We start from the raw sequence: 27022 nt of genomic DNA, 5'->3' as shown, positions 1-27022 counted from the left end.
ACATGTGTATGTACAGTGCCTAGCACACAAATAACTGTGCTGTGTTCCTTTTTTTTTATTTCTCTGCCTGAAAGCGTTAAATATCAGGTATGCAAGTGGCTGACTCAGTTCTGACTCAGACAGGAAGTGACTACAGTGTGACCCTCACTGATAAGAAATTCCCCCTTTTATCTCTTTCTTGCTCTCAGAAGCCAGTTTCTGCTAGGAAAGTGTTTTATAATTGGAATTTCTTATCAGTGAGGGTCACACAGTAGTCACTTCCTGTCTGAGTCAGGACTGAGTCAGCCACTTACATACCTGATATTTAACTCTTTCAGGCAGAGAGAAAAAAAAGGAACACAGCATAGTTATTTGTGTGCTAGGGACTGTCCATACACATGTCTATCTCATCATGTTACATGTCAGTTCGGGTATCCTTTAAAGGGACACTGAAGCGAGACTAAATCTCGCTTCAGCTCTCATATATAGCAGGGGCACGTGTGCCCCTGCTAAAACGCCGCTATCCCGCGGCTAAACGGGGGTCCCTTCACCCCCAACCCACCCCCCGCAAAAGCTGGTCGGAAAATGGTCGCTGGTAATATTCTTCCTGGAGGCAGGGCTAACGGCTGCAGCCCTGCCTCCAGTCGCGTCTATCAGACGCCCGTCGCCGCCTCTCCCCCGCCCCTCTCAGTGAAGGAAGACTGAGAGGGGCAGAGGAGAGGCGGAGATACGCGCTGACAGACGCGCGTGGGGCAGGGCTGCGGCGGTTAGCCCTGCCCCAACCAGGAAGCGCTCCCCCGCATTACGGAGGGGGTTTGGGGGGACAGGGACCCCCGTTAAGCCGCGGGATAGCGGCGTTTTAGCAGGGGCACACGTGCCCCTGCTATATATGAGGTCTGAAGCGAGATCTATTCTCGCTTCAGACTCTCTTTAAAACCTGAGTCAGCTGAGTCAGAGTACCTGATCAGCTGCTATGTTTGTTCAGAGTCTATGGCTAAAAGTATTAGACACAGGATCAGGACTGCCAGGAAACTGGTATTGTTTTAAAGGAAATAAATATGGCAGCCTCCATATGCCTCTTACCTCAGGTTCCCTTTAAGGGGTCCAGTCTATTTGACCTGTGACTGTTTTTATGTGGTATCTGGCAGCATGAAGGTAGCAGTAGTTTATTTAAAGAACTCAAGCAAGAGGGATATGGAGGCTGACATATTTATTTTCTTTCAAACAATACCAGTTGCCTGGCAGCCCTGCTGATCTATTTGGCTGCAGTAGTGTCTGAATCACACCAGAAACGAGCATGCAGCTAATCTTGTCAATGTCTGAAACGCCTGATCTGCTGCATGCTTGTTCAGGGTCTGTGTCTAAAAGTATTAAAGGCAGAAGATCAGCAGGATAGCCAGGCATCTGGTATTGCTTAAATAAATATGGCAGCCTCCACATCCCTCTTGCTTCATTTGTCCTTTAAGTGTACTTGACGTGACATAGGTACATATTGTCTGAAGTCCCTTTTCCTGCACAGCAAGTGTTAAAACAGGAAAGTTGTTGTATGAAAATTAGCATAAGTTATGCATCAACAGTCTCAGGGCAACATCCTATCAGATGCCACTGAATTCTGTTGCCATGGTTACAAAGAAGAGCAATGCAGACTTGCTGTCAATTTTGGAAAATCTTAGCTGGCTGTTGATTGAAATATAAATATATTTTGTAATATAAATACCGGTTTTACACCTGACTATTGTGTTGCGGTGCAATGCTCCGCCCCCATCGCACCGCAAAAAACTTAATTCTTGTGGCCCTGCGGCAGAGTGTGCCGACAAGGTCATAAGCATAGCCCCGCCCCACGCACACCTCTCGCCCAGAGATGTACTCCCTGCTGGACAAGAAGTGCGTCACTGGGATTTCCTGGTTTCCTCCACATATTTTACTTTTGTTCTGCACATGCACACTGCCACCACCAACATCATTAAAATTTCTGCGCTTCCCATCATCTTTCATTACTTCTGCTGCATGTTCGTAGAAGTCCGACCGTAACGCGCTGTTGTCGTTGTGACTGGTCGGTAGCCAATCGGTGACATACGGCACAACACGACGCGGTAAGTGTGCTAGGCCACTTTGCCTTGCATTGTCGTTGCAATACCTTGTGGCAAAACAGGGTAAGACAGCGTACACTTGCAAGACAAATAAACCGCTTCTGAGAGCAGGAAAGAGATAAAAAGGGTCAATAGTTCATAGAACTATAGCCCTGGCAAACTTCAATGAATTTGTCATTGATAAGAGGTCATGAAACAGTTAAAACTTAGAGATTTAACTATAAAATAAAACTGGTATGACTAAAAAAGTAATTTTTTGAAGGAAGAGTACAGATAAAATTGTTTATCTCATTTGTTTGTTTTCACCTCGGATGTCCTTTAAAAACCCCCGAAATGCCCTAAGGCAGCTTTCACAGTGAGACGTTACAGGCGCACGTTAGTGCAAGCCTGTAACACTCCCCAAGGCACAGCAATGTAACTGCAATGGGCTGTTCACAGTGCCCACGTTGCGTTACATTGTAACGCTGCAGGTCAATCTAAAGTGCAGCATGCTACAGTGTTAGGCACAGTGATTGGCCACATGGCTAATTAATATTCACCGCACTGTGCTGACGTCACTGGTGAGACCACGTGATGCGGAGTGTTCCGCTCACGTGGTCTCCACCAGCGCATGCGTACTATAGTACGCATCACGGACACATCAAAGAGCCGCTTAACGCGGCTCTTTGCTAACGTCCTCTGCCACCACCACGCGTTGCGTTAGGTGCACGTTATGCGACCTTAACGTAGCACCTAACGCAACGTCTTAGTGTGAAAGAAGCCTAAAAGTGCAGTCACCCCGTTATCCCTCAGGCATGCCGGTTAGTTGAGACTTTAGTTGCCTGTATTCCGGATAACAGGGACTAAGCTGTATAAGGGAAAGAAAGGCCCATTGCTGAGCAGATCTTGCACATGTGTTTAGCATCTGTTGAACCGTTGTTTAGCCAGGCTGCTATGTGCTCAGTGTGCACCCTGTGTGCCTCGATGTGGCTCTGGTTCCCTTTATACTGCAGGAGTGTCCTGGCATTTCTCACTCTCGGGCTTTTAGCAGTCACTACTGAATCAGACAGATTTAATAGCAGTGCATGCGCCGCATACGCTCTCTGCCAAATCCTGCTTCTGCTGTAATACAGAGGCCAGTGTCAAGACATTCTCAAGTCTCTTTCAAGTTGTAGCTGAATAAAACAGATGCCCCCCCTAACCCGAATCCTCCGCACTTCTCTGATTTAACGCCGACCTCAAGTGAAAATACAGGTCCCCTTCTCGGCAGCACATCCCCTTTTATAGATTAGAAAAAAAGAAAAAAACTTTTTTCCCAGTGCAGATTCAAGTACAGTATTCAATATCTTTTTGCTGCCAATCAACTGCTGAAGCCAAATAATCATCATGACAGGCAGGCAGTAATAAATAAGAGGGACAATGTTAGCCTTTGCGAACCTTTAAATGACATGATTGCTACTATTAGTCATTTGTATTGACTGCAGGAGGTCACATGACTGGAGACTTTAGTGATTGGCCCCTTCCATGTTTTTGCGCTGTGTGCAACACCGGTGAGCATAGTGAATTAGAACACTTGTGGTGTTATGTAATTCTCCCCTAGGTGGTTGCAATTCCATTCATTTATAATATGCCACCGAGGCAACCCCTTCCTTAGTCGGCTCCCATCAAGCCGGAAGTTTCTGGCCATCCCCACAAGGACCTCAAGGCATGAAAACACCTTTTTCCCCCTCGGCTGTCAAGCTCTTGAACTCTCGACATGCAGGTTGTTATCTATAAACTGCTGACTGAGTCACTGCCCCTTGTATATTGTGTGTCCAATCGATTAAACTGTCAACTGAGTCACTTCCCTTTCATGTATTTGTTAATACTGCTGTATATCATATGGTTTATTGTGTGTCCTATCGCCTGCCTTTTTTGTGCCAAACCATATTCCGGGAACAACCCGGTCGTGGTTAGCGAATAATAAAATTATTAATTAAATTCATAATTTTATGTATAGTTATAATTTATGTGTAAGATGGTGCAGCGTTGTAGGTAATGTGTAAAATGCAACATATAAGGGCAGGGCTGTGGAGTCCGTTCAAAAATCAGCCAACACTGACTCCTCAGTTTATGAAACCACAGACTCTGACTACAGGTACGCAAAATTACTAAGACTCCTCGACTCCGACTCCTTAGTCTCATACTTACTATGGCTGTGGAAGTTGGTACAAAAATCATCCGACTCCAACACCTCTGTTATGAAACCTCCGACTCAGGTGCCCACAAATTGCTCCGACTCCTCGACAACAATGCAGTGCATTGTGAAAAAGATTTCAGTTAAAACGTGTTAAAGAGAAACTCCAGTAAAAATAATGTAATAAAGTGCTTAATTTTTACAATAATTATGTATAAATGACTTAGTCAGTGTATGCCCTTTGTAAAATATTTTAAATCCCTGATTTACATTCTGACATTTATTACATGGTGACATTTTTACTGTTGGCAGGTGATGTAGCTGCTGCTTGCTGTTTTGGCAGTTGGAAACAGCTGTAAACAGCCATTTCCCACAATGCAGCAAGGTTCACAGACAGGAAACTGCCAGGAGTAGTACACAGTTTCTTGTGGGAGGGGTTTCACCACAATATCAGCCATACAGCGCTCCCTGATGGTCTGTTTGGGAAAAGGAATAGACTTCTCATGTAAAAGGGGGTTTCAGCTACTGATTGGGATAAAGTTAAATTCGTGGTTGGAGTTTCTCTTTAAGTGTGAAAGGTGCCATAGGAAAACATGGACATTACTTTGAAAATCAGTTTTCTTTCAGTTATAATTGAGAACAACTGATTAAGTGTAAATGGGGCCTTACTGTTATTGTTTAAGAGGAAGTAAATATGGCAGCCTCCATATAGTTTTCACTTCAGTTGTCCTTTAAAGTGGGATTCAACTTTGACAGAACATTCAATAAAAATGTTTTCCTACTTTTTATTAGCAATACAGTTATCATATTTGCTTTACTGCACAAGTATTTTTGTCTGTTTACAAATTACAAGTTCCCAAAATATAGTTCATCTGCTCTTAAAGCTGACATTCTAATTTATTGCACAGCTACTGTATTTATATATTAAAATGTATCCAGTGAGGATTTTTTTTTCTTCTGTGTACACTTTGTTTGTGTTCAGCTGAAGCACTGCCAGGAATGTTTACTAATAGTGGCTCATAAGGAAACATAAACAAGGTGATGTAATCACTTCCTCAACTTCAGATTCTGATTTACCGTAAGCTTCTCCCTGAAGAAAGTGTTGTGTTTAACTGTTTGAATGCTGTTCTACTACCAATTTTTTTTTTTCTGGTAATATATTTTATGCTGTAAAGAATCTTTTAGGGCCCGTTTCCACTATCACGAATTCGCATGCGCTGCCCCGCATGCGAATTCGCATAGCCAGTACAAGTGGATGGGACTGTTACCACTTGTGCGGTTTCCTGAACGTTTTTCTGTGCAGAAAAAATCTGCATGGTAGGGTCCTCAGAATTCGCCTGCGTGTGGAATGCAGGCGAATCGCACGCAATGTATTTAATAGGGAAATCACATGCGTTTTCCCCATGCGTTTTTTGCTGCAAATTCGCATGCGATTTCGCATAGGTACCCATGTTAATTCACACAGGCAGTGACATGGTTAAAATCGCATCACCCTAACCTATGCGAAATCGCGGCAAAAAACGCATGCGGAATCGCACCCGCATGCGATTTGCCTGTGGTGATTCCGCAACGCTATAGTGGAAACGGGCCCTTAGAGCCAAGAAAAAATGCTGATTTTCATACCACTTGAATTATATATCTGCTGATAGTGAAAGCGGTTACCCTAGTCAGGTGATGAGGAGTACAGTAAAACCCCCATTATCCAGCAACGGGGATTGGCTGATGCCGGATAAGTGTAGTTTCTGTTTTTTTTGAGACTCAAAACATAGACCTAACTAAATAGTACTATACCCCACACTGTATACATACCATAAACTCTGTATTCATGTTGAAATACAGTAATTAAAAACAAATTAAGACAAAGGACAAACTTAAAGAGAACCCGAGGTGGAGCTACGGGGGCCAGATGGGACACAAGAGGCATGTTCTCTGCCTAATGACATGGCTCTGTGTCCCCCAACCGCCGCTCTCTGCCCCCTCCTCCCCACCAGCGCGCCATGGCCCCCCCAAGTTTAGCGACAAGATTTGTCGCTAACTCGGAGGTAAACAGGGGAGAGGAATTCCCTGATTAAAATGCCCGCAAGGGTGTTCCTACAGGGTTTCCTGAGCTGCCATTGGGCAGCTCTCTCCCCCTGGCCGCGCCTCCTGCCGCTCCCCCGCCTCCCTGCGCACTGACTGAGAGACAACACAGTCTCTCAGTGCAGCGTGGTGACCCAGGGGTAATGCAAGGGAAAGTGGGCCATTGCGGCCCACAGGAGCGACGGTTTTTGCAGCTACCTGATCCGCTCAGCCCTGCAGACGAGGTGGCCTACTTTTTTTTTATTTTTTCTTTGCCCACCTCAGGCTCTCTTTAAATGAATGTAACAGAGGTTTATTACTGTATAAAGGTTAAAAGTAGATTTATGCATTCTGCGAGGCCAGGATTTTTGTTTTCTGGCTGCTTGAGACTTCTGGTTAAATGTAGTTCTGGATAATGGGGATTTTACAGTAATAATAAGGTGCATAGAGAATAGATCACACTAAAGGTTGCACGCAGGGATCGGTAAACTTGGAAAATTGTGGAATAAAATTAGAATAATTACATTCTAATAATAAGGGGATATTGGATTTCCTGTCACATGGACAGCTGTCCTGTTTCTGTGACCACACATTTAGATGATATATGGAGTCTCTCACTGAGTAGTGCGCGGTGTCCAGAATCTGCTGTCTTATTTCTGGAATCCAGGCTTCGTATCTCACAGCAGCCCAGCTGTTTTGGCGTCGGTTTCCTCCAGGAAGGCTTTGCATCATGGGAAATCTAGCTTGGCAGCCTCTGAAATGCTAAATAGCAGCCGCCCCTAAGAGACGTCACGTTTCATACTGAGCTTTGATTAATACCTTTGGAGTCGCAGGACAGGGATGCAATAATGGGCTGTGCATATAAAGATTGCAGTTATGTGTTGAGGGGGCCGCTTGCTATATTGCTGGTGCAGTTAGTTAGGCTTTGCGGTGTGCCTTGCTGCCTCACCATCCTGCACCTCTGAGCTGAACACTGAGGTAAAAGCTTTCTTCAGAGTCCTGCTGCCAACTGGCGCTGTGCAGAAGTGACGCTCCATCTGTTGTCAGCTTATGCACTTCACAGCGTTTCCGAAGGGAGCGAGGAGGTCACCCTCCCAAATCAAGGGCTGACACGCTCTCCTTCTGATTGGCTCACGCGTGAAGTGGACGGAAGCTCTGCTGTGTTGGGAATTGGTGATTTCCACATGAAGGAACCTGACATCACTCGAGGACATTCTAAAGTATATGGAGGTTTTCCAAAATGTTTTGCGCTTGCATCAGGCGCAGGCCCCACCGCTGGCTGCTTGGCACCCCATAGGCAAGAATTCACACTGCCCTCTGCCCCGCCACTGACCGCCGCCCTCTCCACTCATGAATGTATCCCACAAGCAGAATTTCACACTACTCTCCGTCCTGGCACTGACCGCCCTCTCCCCTCATGAACTTGCCTCCTGTGGGCAGTAGAGGTGAGATAAGCTCAGGGTAGGGGACAGATTATTAATGAATAACCACTATGCAACGTGGTAATCATTACCACAGTGACTCCAATGACAGCCAACATGTAGCTGATGCAGGTTTTCTCATACACACCCTCTGGTGCTTTCCTGTCCCCAGTGGATAATAATGGAGTATATTAGTACATAGCAAGGAAATGAGCAGCGCTACTTAAAAACAGACTAGTGCCTACCTGCAAAAGAGTGCAAGCCCCACTTGTGGGGTCGAATACACACCGAGCATACACATGACCTGTCTACCACTAGAGGAGGATGTTGGTTTCCATTAACAGCTTGCATGCAACCTATTAAGTACTCGTCCCTCCCACTGCGAAGAAGTCAATCCTCCATGGGAGGAGTCTAACACTAACTAAATCCTAACCTAATGGAGTATATTGTTGGCTGGCTGGATAGTGGACTGGCTAATGCTAGGAGTACACCATGAGGTTTTTTTGGCAGATAGATGGTTCGATAGATCATTTCCGACAGGTCCGATCGTTTTCTCATAGAAGTGAATGGAAATCGATTAGAAAAACGTAGCGGAAAGTAAATCTGCTTGAAAAATCTCATTGTGTATTCCCAGCATAAGGGCTCTGTTTCTAATACATGAGACCAGGGTTTCAAACCAATGCTGGGTACACACGATACGTTTTTCCACTTGATTTTCCACCCGATCGATTTTTCTCTTCCGCTTGTTTTTCTTATCTTTTTCCATTCACTTCTATGAGAAATTGAGTGCAGAATCGATAGGAAGGAATATCAGACATGTCGGAAATTATCTAACGAATCCATCTATCGAGAGAAAAAACTTATGTTGTGTACCCAGCATTAGCTCTTCCTGTTCAGTAAGCCAGCGGCTGGTTCTTTGAGTCTGCACGGCGAAATACGCAATATACTGCATATGTTCTGTGTCTTGTATATTTGTGGAACAAAAAATCTTCTTTATTTTTTGGGTTCTCCCAATATCACAGTTGCAGGATCTCCGCAAAGTTCAGGAAACATCTGTGTGGGAGTGTACACTTTGCTCTCTATCCCTCCTTACTGACCCCTCCTTTTTCCTGTTTCTTTTCTGCAAGTTCAAAAATCTTTTCTTTCCCAAAGTAGGAATGGCAGATATTGGTGTCAAGCAAGAGGAGAGAGAACATTCATAAAACGATTTCTGAAACTTCTATTCTATGACCGGGGTGTCCCCAGCCACCGGTCCACTGCCCGATGCTGGTCTGTGGGTTGTTTAGAGCTGGTCTGGCAGCCTGCATTTTTAGAAGTAAAGCACTGCTGCAGTATGTTACCTCTAAACACAGAAGTTAACACATATTTTGTACAGCGCCACGGAATATGTTGGCGCTTTATAAATCAATAATAATACAGGGATGCATACTTTTTATTGCCTGTATGCTTCACTGTATTTTCTGTAGACGAAGGTAACGCAGCATTGGTAACTTTTTTGGTGCGTTGCGTTTGTAATTTTGCACTGTGACTTAATCGACGCAACACATCGTCCCACTGTGAACCTAGCCTCAAGCTTGTTACAGTTATTAAACGTGTGATTATTTGGGGGCAAATGTATGTGCTGCAGTCGGCCATGTTGAATAAGTTTGATAGATTGTCACTGCACCCCCTCCAATCTCTCCCCCCTCCCCAGAATACACACAATAGTTGAACTCCCCCAGCAATGACACCTTTTTGATTTTGCCATGACAGGTAAACTTTGTGGGAAGAAGCAGAGATTGGCCCAGGCTGCAGACAGTAAAGATATCTTATGATGCTCTTACAGGTTCAGGCGCAGTATTTATCTCGCCATCACGCTCTGTATGTCATCCATCACTCTGGTCGTGTACAGCAATGTTCTGCAGCCTCTCAGCGGGATGTCCAACACATCACATTCTCAGAACAATCAATCACCAAGATTAAGTGTCTGCACCTTTCTGGAATGTGTGATGAACTGTTTGTCCCCAAGCAACCGAGAACAAGAGAATATGCATTGTGTGTGTACTGCGCTATATAAGGTGCGTACACACGCACTACGGCAATGAACGACGGGTCCGTCAGACCCTCCCGCTGGGCGGGCGTTCCAGTGACAAGAGTACAGTCTGTCAGGCAGACTGATAAGGCGGTTTCTGAACGATCCGCTGAGCTACACACCATACAATTAGATCCAATTCTACACCAATTCGATAATTACAATCGTCCCGAAAAGTCGAAGCATTTTTTTTTCGTTCGTCGAGAAATCTGATCGAATTTCCTGTTTTTTTTATTCAATAAAAGAAGATTGGGAGTGTTGGATTTTTCTGATCAATTTGTGTCAAAATTGTTTGGCGTGTGGTAGATTGTCAGTTACTTGATGCACAGACCCAAGCAATATTTTCTGCATTTTCAATCATTTTTTTTTCTTGGGGAAAAATTGAACATATGTGTGTGGTACATTGGTCAGATTTTTGAAATGTTACAATCGGTCAGAAAAATTTATTGACATTTTTGAATAGAAAAGATATTTTAAAAATTGTATGGTGTGTGTGTGTGTGACCACCTTGAAGCCTCATTTCCACTAACAACGGCTCTGCATTGCATCCTGATTCTCCAATTCATTTGTAATGAATGGGTTTGCTGTGAAAACGCGGTGAATCGCAACTCATGTGCTGAAACATCAGACAGTGCAGTCTATGCACTTCTGATTTCCCTGCGATCGCACATTGGGCTGCGTTTCAAAAACGGCACAGATGGAAACAAGCCCTTACAAATAGAGAGCATGTGACATGCAGTTGCAGGTCTTTATTATACAGTATGTATGTTTAGATGAGGTGAGTTTGTTAGTCCATAGGCTAATTGACTGACTTGTATTTGATACTTTGCATACCATCCGATGTAGCTGTGACCGCCCTGTCCCTGCTGCTCTCTTGTGTCCTCCCAGAAGCCTCTGGACTCCCCCCATCGCAGCCTCCCAGCCATGTAAATCCTGGCTATAGGCCTGAACTGGAGCAACGTGAACAAGACAAAACCCCATTGACAAGGAAAGGAATTTGATCCCTGGACAATTTAAAGGGGGAAGGACAGGAGCTCAGGACCGCTCTGTGGCATGGATTTGGGGTGGGGGTGGGGGTGCTGCTCTGTGTAGAGCAAGGACCCTGCCGGGAGGTGGAGGGGATGCTTTGTGTGGAAAACCACCTTTGGCATGTGTAGCGCCTCAGGCAGGGGGAGAAGGCTCCACCTCAGGCAGGGGGAGAAGGTTTCTTCTCCACCAAGAAACAGCAGAATTGTTTTACTGGCAACAATAAGCAGCAGGGGTCTAAATTAAAGAGTGTTTCTTCCCTAGGACTGCTCTGATGGACCCTTTATTGTCCTTATGGAATATTATGTAATATTAGTGTGTCAGCTGACCTATATTTACATGGATGCAAATAAAGATCTTGTTTGTCTGATTAGATGTAAGCCTCGTACATACGTGTGACTAAAGTCAGGCCAATAATGACCGTCTCAACCGATAATCAGGTGTGTGTACAGCAGCCCTTGATGCACAAGCGATTCACCCAGCGGATCTATTTACCCCCCAGTGATGGGCAATTTCATTGTTCACGCCCCTCCCCCAAGTCCGCTCCTTCGTCCCCTGCCCCCCCCCCCCCTTTGCATAGCAACACAGAGCGTCGTCCGCTACACAGCTGATAGCTGTCTTTAAAAGGACCACTATTATGAAAAATGTTAACATTTGAAATACACGAAAACATAAATAAAAAGTACATTTCTACCAAGTAAGTAAGTAAAATGTGCTGTAAATCACTTTTCTCCCATGTTGTTGTCACACACAATAGGTAGTAGAAATCCAACAGATCTGACAGGTTTTGGACTAGCTTATCTTCTTACGGGGGATTCCCAGGGTTTTCTTGATTTTCAAAAGCACTTAATGAATGGCAGTTGCTCAGTCCAACTGCTAGAATCGTTTTTTAGTTTCAGATTTCTGCTATCTGGTCCAGCGCTGCAGTTTTGCTGCCCTCCAGTGCACCTTCTCCATAAGATCCCCAGCCACAGCTGTGGTTCTGGGCTTCTGCATGGTACCCATCCACATGCATCTTGCAATCTCGCTTCTGTGGTCAGGAGCGTTTTGCTCTTGCACAGTTTACAAAGACAAAAACTTTGCACGCTCAGAACGCTGGTTTGTGAGAGGCGCATGGACTGGCAGGGAGTCAACATGCAGAATTATTCCGCAACGCAAGTGCTGCAATGCCAATGTGAATGCACCCTTAACAAAAAATTACAAAAATAAGATTTTGGTTAAATTGACTGTACTTTTCCATTTGAAAAAAGTAACTGATGTGAAATAAAATTGTAGCGACATAGCTCTTTTTTTGTTAAAGAGGGATAAATCGGAAACCATGCAGCGCATGCTCTGACAGTTTGTAACTAGAAATGCACAAGTAAATCATTAAAAAGGGGCACATAAAATAAACAAAACGCCCTCGTCTCTCATACCACATCCCTAAATATTGTCTCTCTTTGTGCCAAGAAAGCTGCCCCTTCCATAACCTTGAGCTGTATGAACCATGTATTGCAAAAAATGAACTGAGATCTGCGCCAGATGTATTTCGGCACTGGATCTGTGCTTGGCCACAGGTGCATTCAAATGGGTTGCTGAAAACCGATGTACTAAATCTACATCTGTGCCAAAGTGCCAGACCTCCCCATCACAAAGGCTGCAGGTGCTGCTATTACAGCAGTCAGTGGAATGTTCAGTGCGAGTCTCAGCTGTTCTATGTGCCTTCTAGGCTCTGTTTTGTCCTTACTGCACTGCAGCAAAGAGAAGACTTACAAAGCTTTGCCAATTCAACCAGTAGGTGGCACTTTCATCGAATTTCAAATTTTAAGCGAATCTGTGAGGAGAAGTTTGTAAGTTACTTACCTAAGCAGTGGGAAGCCCCTTGATGCTCCAGAGGTTTCCTAGATCTTCCACAAGCCCACCACTAGTGGTCGGGACCCTCTTCACCTCCGTGGCTGCACTCCTATTTGTGTAGAAGTGTGACCATGGTTCACATGCACCAGTGCACTTGGCACATGCCAAGTAGAACGTAAGCTGCTTGCGCATGGAGGAAGCCATGCACGAATAAATGTGCAGTATTTTCACGCTTGTGCATGAATGCTATCAAGAAAGGGCAGCCACAAAAGCATATTTGACAAGTCCAATATGCTTATAGGACCCAGCACTGCAATGGCGTACCACAGGTGATGTGGAATTTTTATTACAATTTTCCGGGTACACTTTAACCTTTGTAAATAAATGGCTACTTTTTTGTTGCTTTAAATAAAACCCAGTTAAAGAAAGACGAGATGGGCTAAAAAAAAAAGCACTGTGTCCACATAGCGTGCAAGGAGGCGGGAGTGCGGCCAGGGAGAGAGAGCTGCCCAAAAGCAGCTCTGGAAACCCTGCAGGAACACCCCTGGCGGGCGTTTTGAGCAGAGAATCCCTATCCCTGTGTTTACCTCTGAGATAGCAACAAATCTTGTCACTAATCTGGCGGGGGGGGGGGGGGGGGGGAGGGGGGCTATAGCGCAGCGGTGTGGGGGCAGAGAGGAATGTCATGAGGCAGAGAACATGCCTCTGTGTCCAATCTGCCCACCTCGGGTTCTCTTCACTGAAAGGAAAAAAAAATAAATCCCTATCCATTCCTTTTAAAGTGAAATTCCACTCTCATAAAACATTTGCCATAAACCTATATTAGCCCTTTACACGTCTTTTTATGATTCATTGCTATTAAAAATTGCAGCTAGCTATGCATTTTGTATGCTGGCAGTAAGCACAAACTGAACCTTTTTTTTTTTTTTTCCAGCCTGGTACCTCTACTCATTTCAGCACAGATAGCCCTGGAATTTCCTTTTTCTGCAGGAGTAATTAAAGCGGACCCAAACTAAACATATTTTTTTAATTCAAAATATTTAGTTGCACCACTCTGACACATACAAAGATAAACACTCCTTCAAGCCTATGAGCATTTTAAGTGCATGCTTTTCACCCTTCTCTTTTCATAACTAGGGTTATACAGGTGGCAGCCATTACTTCTGAGCTTAGTAGGAGGTTTTAGATCATGGGTGTGTTTGTCATCAGCTACCCTCCCTCACAGGGGCGTCGTCTATGTGAAATCTCACACAAGCTGAGATCACCTCCCCTGTGACATCATCAGTAGCGGCCTTTGTTTTTTTATCTCCTCCACCAGTTTGCCAGGAAAATTCCTGGCAATATGAAAGGAAGGGAGGGGTTCCTCCAATCAATGTAAAATATTTGATATTTGTCATCATGCAGCTGAAAAAAGGCTGCTATTTATCCTTATAATTTGGAATATATATTTTATTTCTGAAATCTTGTATTTTTAATTTGGGTCCACTTTAACCACACAAAGCAGGAGGTTTTGTTATTTTACCCATCTGCACTATATGAGTGACTGGCAGCAGCATAGACGAGAGAGAGATATATATTTTTTGACAGGAAGGTGAAGTTTAATATTGCATTAATTGTAGTAACTTCTAGAGCTGACCTGAAATCATTGCTTTTTTTTCTAAGCTGAAATTTTGTTCTAAACCCCTACTATTGCTAAGCTACAGAACAGGCAGACAGCACGGCTAGTGCTAACTAGTTGCACTGGCATGCAGTGGTCATTGCTCTATACTGCAATTTTCCATAGTATAGTGGCGTGTGTATCTTCTCAGCTGACTAGAACCACAGTGCTGAAATCCATTCCCAGCAATCCTAATTCCCATAACCTACCGTTAGGTGGAGCCCTTGCACACAGGCGCCAACTTGTGGTAATCTATAGGTAGTAGAACTGTTGGAAATGCACTTGTGTGCCATGATGACAACTGAAGTGAGAAGGGATATAAAGGCTGCCGTATTTATTTCCTTTTAAACAATACCAGTTGCCTGGCAGCCCTGCTGATCTACTTGGCTTTAGGTGTGCCTGAATAACACCAGAAACAAGCATGCAGCTAATCTTGTCAGTACAATAATGTCAGAAATACCGGATTTGCTGCTGCAAGCTTGTTCATGGTCTATGGCTATGAGTATTAGAGGCAATGATAGCCAGGTAACAAGTATTGCTTAAAAGGGAATCAATACAGCAGCCTCCATATCAGGGCTGTGGAGTCAGGACAAAAATCATCCGACTTTGACTCCTCAGTTTATGAAACCACCAACCCCAACTCCAGGTACCCAAAATGTCTCAGACTCCTCGATTTCGACTCCGACTCCTTAGTCTAGACTTACCAGAGCTGTGGATTTGGTATAAAAATCACCTGACCTCTGACTACTCTGTTTATGAAACACCGACTCCAGGTACCCAAAATTGCTCCAGCTCCGTCTCCACAGCCCTGCTCCATATCCCTCTCACTTCAGTTGTCCTTTAAAGGGAACCTTAACTGAGAGGGGTATGGATGTTTCCTTTTAAACAATAGCATTTGCCTGGCAGTCCTGCTGATCTTTTTGGCTGCAGTAGTATCTGGATCTCACACCTGAAACAAGCATGCAGGTAATCCAGTCTGACTTCAGTCAGAGCACCTGATCTGCATGCTTGTTGAGGAGCTATGGCTAAAAGTATTAGAGACACAGGATCAGCAGGAGAGTCAGGCAACTGGTATTATTTTAAAAGGAAAAATCCATATCCTCCTCAGTTTAGGTTCCCTTTAACATTGTTTTTAATGGACAGAAATAGCGTAATCAGTCAGTCTGCAGTGTCTGCTAATGTGACCACACAACATGCCAGAAGTCATTAGTTCAGGATTATAACCGTCTCTTGCAGTCTTCAGACTGTGAACATGAACTGTTATGCAAAATGTAATTTCCACAATTTAAAGACATAAAAAACATAGTTAAAAAAACACATGAAAGTAAAGTTAAAAGATAGATAATTTAGCACTGATTGTAACAGATATTTAACCCTTAGACTGCCAGTATATTTTTTTTAAAAAAGCTATACGCTACTGGCAGCTATGTTTGAATTTTGTTTATTAAATGTCTTGCTCAAGTCTACAGATAGCAAAGTCCACAATAGTCAGGATGGGTTTTCAGTGAAATGATGAGAATTATGCTAATTATTCTGAAGATCTAAAATGTAAATTGACCAATCAGATCTTGCAGAGGAAGCATGTGATTGGTTCATTTTTCAAGCTGTATAAGATTTGCAGTCACATTTGCATAATTCTGCATTGACTTGGAATCATTTGCATATCCCAAAACTGTGTACAAAATGCTTGTAGATGCAGGTAGAAGCAGTTTTGTACTAAAATGCCTTTAGCTGTCCCTTGTGTGCATGGAAAACACAGAAATGCCTATAGACGTCCGTGACAGTCTAAAGGTTATGGAAAATGTTGATATTCTGCAGTTTCTGTCATGATTGGTGTTCTGTCACAAGGTGTGTGCAGTGTGGTGCTGCTCCACTGAAGGTTTACCTAGACCTAAGATGCCAGCTAACCTATCTGATGGGATGAAGTACCATCTCAGCCATAACACTGAGTGGCATAGTCCTTTCCAGCTATGGTATGACCATTCACAAAACCCATTCTAATGGCTGCTATTAGCTTGTTCATTAAGATGTGCTGCTGTAATCAAGTCCTTTGTTATGTGGTCTGAGGCCGGTTTCACACTAGACATCAGCGTTATCAAGTGCGGTGCGATCGGATGATTGTGCGCGGCTATTCTCTAATCTGGCTGCAAGCCAAGCCATAAGTGCGGTTCCCTAACGCTCCCTTCCTGTGGGGGGAAATAGGAAATGCGCGGAAGTGTATTGGTAAAATACGCTTCTGCACATGCGTGTTGCAAATATCAAACAAACCACAACAAACAAACAAAACAAACAAAGAACATTTATATCGCGCTTTTCTCCTGGCGGACTCAAAGCGCCAGAGCTGCAGCCACTAGGGCGCGCTCTATAGGCAGTAGCAGTGTTAGGGAGACTTGCCCAAGGTCTCCTACTAAATAGGTGCTGGCTTACTGAACAGGCAGAGCCGAGATTCGAACCCAGGTCTCCTGTGTCAGAGGCTGAGCCCTTAACCATTACACCATCCAGCAGCACCATAGACTTGCATGATTTCCGATCGCCGTGGGTGGTCGCCGATAACGTACTGTTGTCACATCAGATCCGATACTTTGGTGCATTGCACCACGGCAGGTATAAAATGCCCCATAGGTTTTCATTGCTTTAGCATTACCCTGCGGAAAAAAGGGTAACACACTGCAATGAAAACGTCCCAGTGTAAAAGGGGCCTGACTCTAATGCTGGGAATACACGGTTCGTTTTTGCCTTCGTTTAAACCTTCGATTCGTTCGGTAAACGAATCGAGTGTTGAAAACGTATGTGAAAATAGTCATAATCTCATTATAGTTTCGATTAATAGACCCCAAAAACGAACGACTAGTGATCGAACATGTTTGATATTATCTCTCTTTATCCATCTAATCGAGCCATTGGTAGGCTTGATGGCTGTTCAGATCGATTATATATTCGTTTATGCTAGTCCGTCCCTGTAAAAAGGGATTTTCGTTTCGTTTCTTTGCAGCCTTCGATCATTGGAAAAACGAAACCATCAGAATCGAAAAAAAAAACGAAACCGTGGGTGGTGATATTAACCGTATGACCGATTATTTCGGGATCGAAAAGGACAAAAGGCACAATCGAAACGAAGGTTTAAACGAAGGCAAAAACGAACCGTGTATTCCCAGCATAAAGGAGCCATACGACCAAGAGACAAATTTCTCTCTTTATCGGATCTGATTAGAGATCTGTCGGCTGCCCATACACCCGCAGGCTGATTGCTGATCAATTTCAGCATGAAATCTTATGGGAATCAGTCTGGCGACGCCCCCTTGTCAACTCGCCATCCCTGGAGCTGTCCCCACTAGTGTAAAATGTGGTTCGACTCCTGGTCTCCTCCGGTGTCCCCTGTTTCTCAACATTTTATTGATATGTACCCCTTTTAAAACCCTGTACTCACCAAGTACCCCTAGCATAGTAAACCTCACATTGTACCCCTTGACATATATTTATGCGTAGTACATGATAATTGGCTCTTAACAATTTCCAAGCATTTACTATTGCTTTTAATTAGCTAAAATAGTAATTTGATGTTGTTTAACCTCCCTAGCGGTATGGACATATATATCCATCCATAAAAACACGCTGTAAACAGTATAAGTGTGCATGCACATCAATACTCTCCTGCACTGTATACTAGACCCTTGCTTGACACATTTTGGCAAGTTACAGGAAAAAAAAGTTTTAAAAATAAATGTTATCACTTTTTGCACAGAAATCCTGGGAAAATTGAACGCAGTTAAATAAGATTTATCATTTTGTAAAACTCTAAATTTGTCATTTTTGGTTAAGTATATGAAGCCCGAGTACCCCCTGGAACCATCAGAAGTACCCCCTGGGGTACGTTGAGAACCTAGGTCCTAGAGCGCCGGTTCCACATGACTTGGCACATGTTGTGACGTCACTCATGCGTCAGTGTCCCGTCCCAATCAAGCCTTTGGGAGTGATTTTTCCGACATTCCCGATCGATCCCTTTGACCGATTTTAGCTAGAACAATCGGGTGGCCATCTCGCGGCATCAATTATCTTCCGATAGGATAAAATTATCATATCGGAAAGGTTGCATCCTTTACATTTGAGGCGCTTCTCCTTCCTTAACCCTCTTAGGAATGCCTAAAACAGGTGGATTGACCCACCGGCCTTCTCTATAGACATGGAAATAAGACCCACAGTATTTCTGGAACTGCTCCATACATCTTCATTCCTGTGACACTTTGTAATTCTTACTCAGCACTTGGTCTTGATGGAAACTCTGCGTAGTTTTTCCCTGGAAGTGACAGGACTGAAGCTCGCATTCCACAAATCCTCACTAGCTTTGTATGAAATGGGCCTTTTATTATGTTGGCAGCTGCCTGCTCGCTCACCTAGCTAAATATACCTCCCAGGGATTTATTGAGGCCGATGTGACTGATTAATTGTGTGTTAAGGAAATATAAACAGCCTGCTCTGTCCTCACGAGCGAGGCTTGGCCTCATCTGTACCTCTGTGCAATGGAAAAAATATCCCTGCTCTCTGCTTTAAACAGACACTGATATAAACAGAATATTTAAGAGCAGAACAGCAGGGTGAGGCGACTTCTGCAGTGTAGGGCCTGCTGAGCCCTGGGCTGTAATGCGGAATCCATCTGTCCCTATATCCAGCCTTCTGCTCCTTCATAGGCCGGGGTGTTCAGTGGATGCCCACGATCTGTAACACAGAGCTGACAAAGCCATTTTGTACTCTGCAGGAACGAGGTCTTAAAGCGAACCTGAAGTGAAAATAAACTTGGAGATAATTGTATGTGTAGTACTAATAAAAATAGGGATACTGTAGAGTCCTGGTTATCCGGAACTTGGCTAACCAGCATTGTCAACCTACCAGGAAAAATCGCTAGCAGTGCTAACAGTGGTGAAGGTCAACTTCTTAGGCTGTTTGCAACTGAGGCATCTCAGTGGCACATTAACCACTTAATGACAAGCTGACTTATAAAAACGTCCTGCTAGAGCCTCTTAATGGCTCCAGGACGTTTTTATAAGTCAGATAGTGTGCTGCTGCTGCTGTGCGCGTGCACGTGCATTCCTGTGCACATGAAAATAGTGAGAAAAAATACACCTTTATTTCCAAATACTATATTGTCACCATACTTTGTACTAGGGACATAATTAAAATGTTGTGATAACCAGAACAAATAGGCAGAAAAAATGTGTGGGGTTTTATGTACAGTAGCAGTGTTTAAATTAAAACTATAGGGGATGAAATTGGAGAAATAGTGTATTTTTTCATTTTATCCTTGTTTTTCTCTTTAAAGAGAACCCGAGGTGGGTTTGAAGAATATTATCTGCATACAGAGGCTGGATCTGCCTATACAGCCCAGCCTCTGTTGCTATCCCAAACCCCCCTAAGGCCCCCCTGCACTCTGCAATCCCTCATAAATCTATATATCATAAATCAAATATCTCTTTAAAATGCATAGAAAATAAAGTAATAACTGAAAACAAATATCAACCCCAAAAAGTCCAATTGGTGGTGAAAAAAACAAGATATAGATCATTTCATTGTGATTAGTAGTGATTAAAGTGGACCCAAATTAAAAATACAAGATTTCAGAAATAAAATCTATTTTCTAAATTATAATAACAGCCTTTTTTCAGCTGCATGATGACAAATATAAAATATTTTACATTTATTGGAGAAACCCCTCCCTTTCTGTCATATTGCCGGGACAGAATCCGGCAGACTGGTGGAGATGGTGTCCAGCAAAGGAGGAATTGCTAATGGTTGCCACCTTTATAAGCCTAGTTATGAAAAGAGAAGTGGGAAAAGCATGCACTGAAATGCTAATAGGCTTGAAGGAGTGTTTATATTTCTTTGTATGTATCAGAGTGGTGCAACTAAATATTTTGAATTTAAAAAAATGTTTAGTTTGGGTCCGCTTTAAGCGATTGGCAAATGAAAGGGATGAGCACTGAAAGGTGAAAATCGCTCTTGTCCATTAGGGTAAAAACGCCTTTGGGGTGAAGTGGTTAAACATGCATGCCAACGATGTGGCTCATAAAAAAAAACAACTTCAATCTTACCTCTTCTTTTCACATTTATTATTATTATTTGTTATTATTTAGTATTTATATAGCGCCAACATATTACGCAGCGCTGTACAATGTGTGATATATATATATATATATATCTCTTTTCACTAACTGTCCCTCAAAGGAGCTCACAATCTAATCCCTACCATTGTCATATGTCTATATTATGTAGTGTAAGTACTGTAGTCTAGGGCAAATTTTAGGGGGAGCCAATTAACTTATCCGTATGTTTTTGGAATGTGGGAGGAAACCGGAGTGCCCGGAGGAAACCCACTCAGACACGGAGAGAACATACAAACTCTTTGCAGATAGTGCCCTGGCTGGGATTCGAACCTGGGACCCAGCGCTGCAAGGCGAGAGAGCTAACCACTACGCCACCGTGCTGCCCATACTACGCCACCGTGCTGCCCAACATTTAAAAGTTTTTAGCAGAGTCCCTTATTAACCTAAATCTGAGGCCTGCCTGACTGCAGAAATTTTAGGCAGTTAAAAACTGCTTTAATTATTTTATTGTACACATTAGCAGAGGACAAACAAAACCTTTCATCAGCAGTGGGTGGAGAGGTTGGACTCTGTGCTTCAAAGAGTTTACAGAAGCCACAGATGCTATCTTCACCCCTTCCCCTAGATAAATAATGGGCAGCTAGAAGGGGAGAGAGGAACATGGCAGCTCCTATAGCTATTAGAAACCAGGACAAACTGCAGAAAACAAAAGTGGCGCTTGGTTCCCCCACAGCTCTCGTACGGTCAATATACTTTCACGTTCATGGTATGTATATAGAGTGGGGTATAACACTGTATTAGCTGGGCCTATTGAGCCTATTTTTAACATCGAGTCTCAAGCAACCAGAAAGCACACTAATTTGCCACATTGTTTTTTTTTCAGTTTAATGGGTTAATTTTTAAGATTTAGAATCCACACTCTCCCTTGTTTAGCTGGAAAAGAAACCAAAGTATGACCCTTTGAACTTTCCTGCACTAAAACCTTATTATCTGCCTTCTCCCTGACTGAGAACAGGCTTTTTGTTTCTATTTACTTTTCAGAAAGTTGGACTAAATTTCACAAGCTGTTGGACAAACTCGTTTGCGTAGATAACTACTCAAGTGTTTTTTCTTTTACCTGTAACTGTACTGGAAAACAGAAAGGAACCTTAGACAATTTCATATTAGGGCTACTACTATATGTTTATATGTTTATCTCATCCTGTCACTTCAGGTACGCTCTAAGGGCCCTTTTCCACTAGCAATCGCTAGCGCTTGCGTTAAAGGCTAGCTATTGCGATTCAGCAAGTCCCTAATTTTTTTTTTCTGTGATTGCGATTGAGATTTTGCTATGCAATTCATAGCATAGCAAAATCGAGGTAAAAATCACTCCGCAGTGTGATTGCGCTTTGCTAAAAATCGAATCGTGGTAGTGGAAAATACCTGTCGTGATTCCTATGTTATTTAGCAAACCCTAGCGATTTAAAAATCGCTAGCGATTTGCGATTCAATATCGCAATTGCCGCAATTGGAAAAGGGCTCTTAACCGTCAGCAATGGGGTTTAGGGTTCAGTGACCAGAATGTTATACATATTTGTGGGGGGATTGGTCCAGATCATGCTATTGCCAAAGAAAAACTAAAGGTGGCCATACACTGGTCGATTTGCCATCAGATTCGACCAACAGATAGATCCCTCTCTGATTGAATCTGATCAGAGAGGGATCGTATGGCCACCTTTACTACAAACAGATTGTGAATCGATTTCAGCCTGAAAACGATCACAATTTGTGGTGCTGCCGCATCCCCCCCCCCCCCCCCCCTGTATACATTACCTGCTCCGGCCGGCGAGCGTCTTCTTCTCCTCTCCGGCTACTGAACTTCCTGTCCAGGGGAAGTTTAAACAGTAGAGGGCGCTCTACTGTTTAAACTTCCTGCCGGGACAGGAAGTTCTGTGTAGCTCTGGAGCCCGAAGCGGAGAAGAAGACCAGGGGGCTTGCGCTGGCTGGAGCAGGTAAAGTATTACCGCTGTATTGCGTCGGTCGTCGGGCATTCGAACGCCGCTAACGAAAAATCTTCCGCACGGATGGATCGGCGGGAATCGACGGGAACGATCGATTTCGAACAGAAATCGATCATTCTGTCAGTGGTGTGCGCGGCGATTTCACAGCCGTTTCGATCACTGTGATCTGTATATCGGCGAGAAAATTGTTAGGTGTATGGGCCCCTTTAGACAGTTTGAAATGTACGATTCTAGCAGAAAGTTTCACATAAGTTTAAAAAAACAACAACAACCTCTCTTTAAGTGAGGTAAAGGAATTATTTAGATTTTTAAATATGCTTGGCCGAGTGGTCTTTATATTCCACCACGGTCAAGTTCAGTTCAGCTTGTGTAGATGCTTTGTTGTTTCCCTTGACCTTTTGCTCGCTCTTCCACCTCCCTTCTCTATAGAACAGAACAGGTTGGCAAAGCAGCATGTCTGTACCTGAGACAACCACTGTCACAGTTTCTGAAGGTGTCACTTGTACTGTTGCTGTAAAGGAAGCTGCTAAGAGGTGGGGGTAACATACTGATCACTGATACTGTCACTGATAACACTGTAGTGCCAATTGTGTGCAGGTAACTGCTTTACTGCATTTAAATGGCATGTTAATTCTCAATGATCCTTGCCAGACAGGTGAGGGGGAGGGGGAGTTGTTTGGGTGTTTTTTTTTTGTAAAATAGCCTGTAATTGTTTGAAAGGAACCTATCATTATAATAGTGCCCAATTATTATCTAGACTAAAAATACTTTTGTTTGCTTTTTCTATTTGGGATTTTTTATACATGTATGTCCCTAAAGCAATATTTTAGGAATTTAAAAAAAAAAAGTGTGTAGCTCATTTTAGCAGTCACAGACTTGCAAAATAATATATACTAATGGGTTAGGGACTTCATAACCCTTTTCACTTAAAGTGGACGTGCACTCTTGCACAGGACAGAAGGAAAACAAAGAGAAATGTCCCCTGTATTTGTTTAGAGAGTTAGCTTGTCAAATTCCCTCTCATCTGTGACTAGTTACCTGTGTAATTTGATCTCAGCTGTGTTAGCTGGCTGCCTCGGCAGAGCAGCTAATTTTGTAAACACAGGATGTTAACCCTATGTCTGCTTCCATGAAAGCAGGAAGTAGACACACTGCAGATTCATTGCAGGACTTCTGTAGGCTGTAACAAGGAAATGTTTACTTTATTAGGTTATTATGCTGTTGCTTATCTTTTAGAGCAGAGAAGGGTGTTTTAATACCTTTTTATTAAGGTCACAGTGAATTGAGAACATCTGGGAAGGCGGCCGCATCCCAACAGACACCATTTTGTGTCCCTCTATTTTGCCGTTCGTCATCCACAGGTGAGGGCCTGACAGGATCTGTTGATCTGTGCTTACATGACAGAGTAGATATTTTGCATGGCTGAGATATTGCCGGGGAACAGGGCTGTTTATAAAACAGCTGCTTCCGTAATTAGCCGGAGGGCGAATGATGCGGCGTCTGATGTCGTTGCAGGAAGCAGAGCGTTTCATAGCACAAATGGCCGCACAGGTTCTTCCCCATCACGTTGTCAGTCAGGTTAGCGGAGCTGTCATGCTCCTCAAGTCTCTGCGCATCATTTCAGGTGACGGATGCTAAAATCAATTCACTGATCTGTGTGTGGAATATTGAAAAAACTGCCAAGAAACACAAGTGAAGGTTTAGGCTGCTGCAGCCAATCCGATTGCTTGTGTCCTATTTCTATGGTAACGCGAGATGGTTGATATGGGTAACCGCTTCATTTTTGCTTCAAACGGCAGTTGAACAGCGCCACTTAGTGGTCGGGACTGTTCTTATAGCTTTCATGGAATAAACCGAAAATTAAAAAAAAAAAAATAGTAGTGGGAAAATAACCTTTGTGTTCCAACTAAGAGGCTTTCCTTATTTTTATGTCCATCGGATTGTATGTGGCAATTCACTTAAAGAGAACCCGTGACCAAGAATTGAACAAAGCAATCAGTAGCTGATAACCCCTTTTACATGAGAAATCTATTCCTTTTCACAAACAGATTATCAGGGGGCTCTGTATGGCTAATAATGTGGTGAAACCTCTCCCACAAGAAAGGACCATGGTCCTGGCAGTTTCCTGTCTGTGAACCTTGTTGCATTGTGGGAAATGTCTGTTTACAGCTGTTTCAAACTGGCAAAAAGGCAAGCTGCAGCTACATCACCTTCCAGCAGTAAAAATGTCACCATCTGATAAATGTCAGAATGTAAATCGGGGATTTAAAAAAAAATGTACAATGGGGAAACCCTGACTAAAATATTTATACATAAGTATTGTAAAAATTAAGGACTTTTTTTATTACATTATTTTTACTGGAGTTACTCTTTAATCCCAACCCTAAACAACAATAATTTATTAGATTAGAAAACACCACCAGTTAAGGATTTTAAAAGACTATAGGCACTATTTATTAGAGTTTCAATGTTATTAATTAATAAACCAGTAAAACTTCGTTTTTTTTTTTTTCATAAACAAATGATTAAATGGCCTTTATTTAAATTACGAACAAACCATTAGTCTTTAAACTCAAAAAAATGAGTAGCAGTTTTTTAGTAAATAGTTCAAAGGAGGGTGGGAGGGCGAACCCAGCTTGCCTGACAGAATTGAGCACAGTACAAGTGGATCAGCTAATTTTGGCGCCACCACAGGCCGTAATGAGGATTACAGCTATAGTGGTGCTTAGTGACTAATTTAAGTGCTGTTGATTGCCAGAGCTCAAATTAGAAAAAATGAATTGCATGTCCACCCTGAGTTGCGACAGCTCGGAGGGGGAATAGTGCTTAACACAGTTTGAGATACAGCGGGAGCAGGGCAAGCCCTCTTTCAGTTTCACCCTACGCCCAAATATGAAGAATTACCAATATTTTATTATCGTATTACCTATTGCCCAATAGAAGAATATTGGTAATTTTACCAGCTTTCCCCGGCGCCCAGATTACCTCAGCACCTTTTAGAGATGTACACAAAGCAGCTCCACATAGAAAGGCCAGCATATGCAACATGTATAATTGCCTCATATGACTTTTACATGTGTATATATAATACAGCCACAACAATTCCGTGAGGCCTGTGGCTCCGCCCTCTCACTCTGGCCTCACAGGCTACACTTTGCTGTCAGTCGCTGGTTAAAGAGCAGGTGTTGGAGATGAGTAACAATCTCCCCTGGTCTGTACAGTGAATTATTCATGCAACAAGGTGGGAGTTTGTGAACAGTCTTTACTGAGAGAATACTGTTGCCATGACTACAAAGAAGTACAATTTATGTTTGCTGTCTGTTTTGGAAATTGTGTGCTGGCTGCAAATGAAAATAGAAAGTTCACTTTAACAACCTCAGATTGAAAAACAAAACTTGTGCAGCACCTATTAGGCTTACGGCAATTGTATAAAGAAATTGGAAGTTCCCTTGAAAGGTTTGATTATAATTACAGAAGACAATACAGCTGTAATGGGCAGCACGGTGGCGTAGTGGTTAGCGCTCTCGCCTTGCAGCGGTGGGTCCCCGGTTCGAATCCCAGCCAGGTCAACATCTGCAAGGAGTTTGTATGTTCTCCCCATGTCTGTGTGGGTTTCCTTCAGGTACTCCGGTTTCTTCCCACATCCCCAAAAACATACAGATAAGTGAATTGGCTTCCCCCTAAATTGGCCCTGGACTATGATACATACATAGACATATGACTATGGTAGGGATTAGATTGTTGGACAGTTAAGTGAGAAGACAATATACTCTGTACATCGCTGCGTAAGATGTTAGCGCTATATAAATACTAAATAATAATAATGGGGTCCAGCAAAACAGAGGCCCCAGTGCTGCCTCAGGCCAAGTTGAGGCAGTTATATCTATTAAACCTTTGAGTGGCTTTGGTTTATTTTTCAATTCACCGGTAAAGAGTAGATTTTTACTAAATGTATTCAGAATAGTATAATGCTCCCAGTAAGTGAGGAGTTTTTTTTGGAGACAGCTAGATAGGCCATGTGATCAGTGTTTTGAAGGGCCAAGAGGAAGTTGTAGACTTTTTCTGCAAATGTGAGCTATATAAAGTGAGTTACAGCATACCTAACACGTACCAGCTCAGCTGCAATGGCTGCTGTCACTGACCAAGCTCTACGGACCTGCAGGCAGACACCATAGTCCAGGCACAGCCAAAGTCCGGCCCATGAGCCAAATGCGGCCCACCAAGCCTCTTTCAGTGGCCCCCTGAAGCTCCCTTGAGTGAAAGAGAAAGAAGTCTCCGGTTTTATACTTACCTGGGGTTTTCTCCAGCTAGATCCCTCACCGTCTCCTCGGGCCACTCTGAGTATTGTGGCTGGTATTCATGCAGGAGCAGTATGCTCCCGGCTGGGGAAGTGTAGGTGGCTGGGCCGCAAATGTGCAACAAAGCATGACTCAGCCACAGTACTGCTCCATCCAGCCTTCATATCTCTCTCGTTACAGTTGTCCTTTAAAGGGTCCAGAGCACCTAAATATGAAAATATATAAAATGAGGTAGGTTTATACTCGAGTATGCCAAGTGGGGGATGATGGTTATTGGCACTACTTGCCTACAGGGAGCTGCTCCTCTGGTACTACTCCCGACCTCTCCAACCAGCTCCC

The 27022-nt window shown here is 43.4% G+C and overlaps 1 protein-coding gene across 3 annotated transcripts in view; it reads left to right on the top strand.

The window, feature by feature from the left end:
• The window catches only part of PRR12 (proline rich 12), a 133495-nt gene that overhangs the window by 43155 nt on the left and 63318 nt on the right, over nt 1-27022 (top strand). Inside the window, exon 1 of one of the 3 annotated variants that reach the window (XM_068241390.1) lies at nt 25564-25626. The exons of the other annotated variants lie outside the window; for them this stretch is intronic. The gene's annotated coding sequence lies outside the window, so the exon portion shown is untranslated. Of the gene's footprint in view, nt 1-25563; nt 25627-27022 lie in introns of those variants that run through there. 3 annotated transcript variants of the gene reach the window in all.

The sequence above is a fragment of the Hyperolius riggenbachi genome, chromosome 6 (assembly GCF_040937935.1).
Source record: "Hyperolius riggenbachi isolate aHypRig1 chromosome 6, aHypRig1.pri, whole genome shotgun sequence".
Lineage (NCBI taxonomy): Eukaryota > Metazoa > Chordata > Amphibia > Anura > Hyperoliidae > Hyperolius > Hyperolius riggenbachi.
Note: the sequence above shows the minus strand (reverse complement) of the source record. Positions and strands in the feature narration are given on the sequence as shown.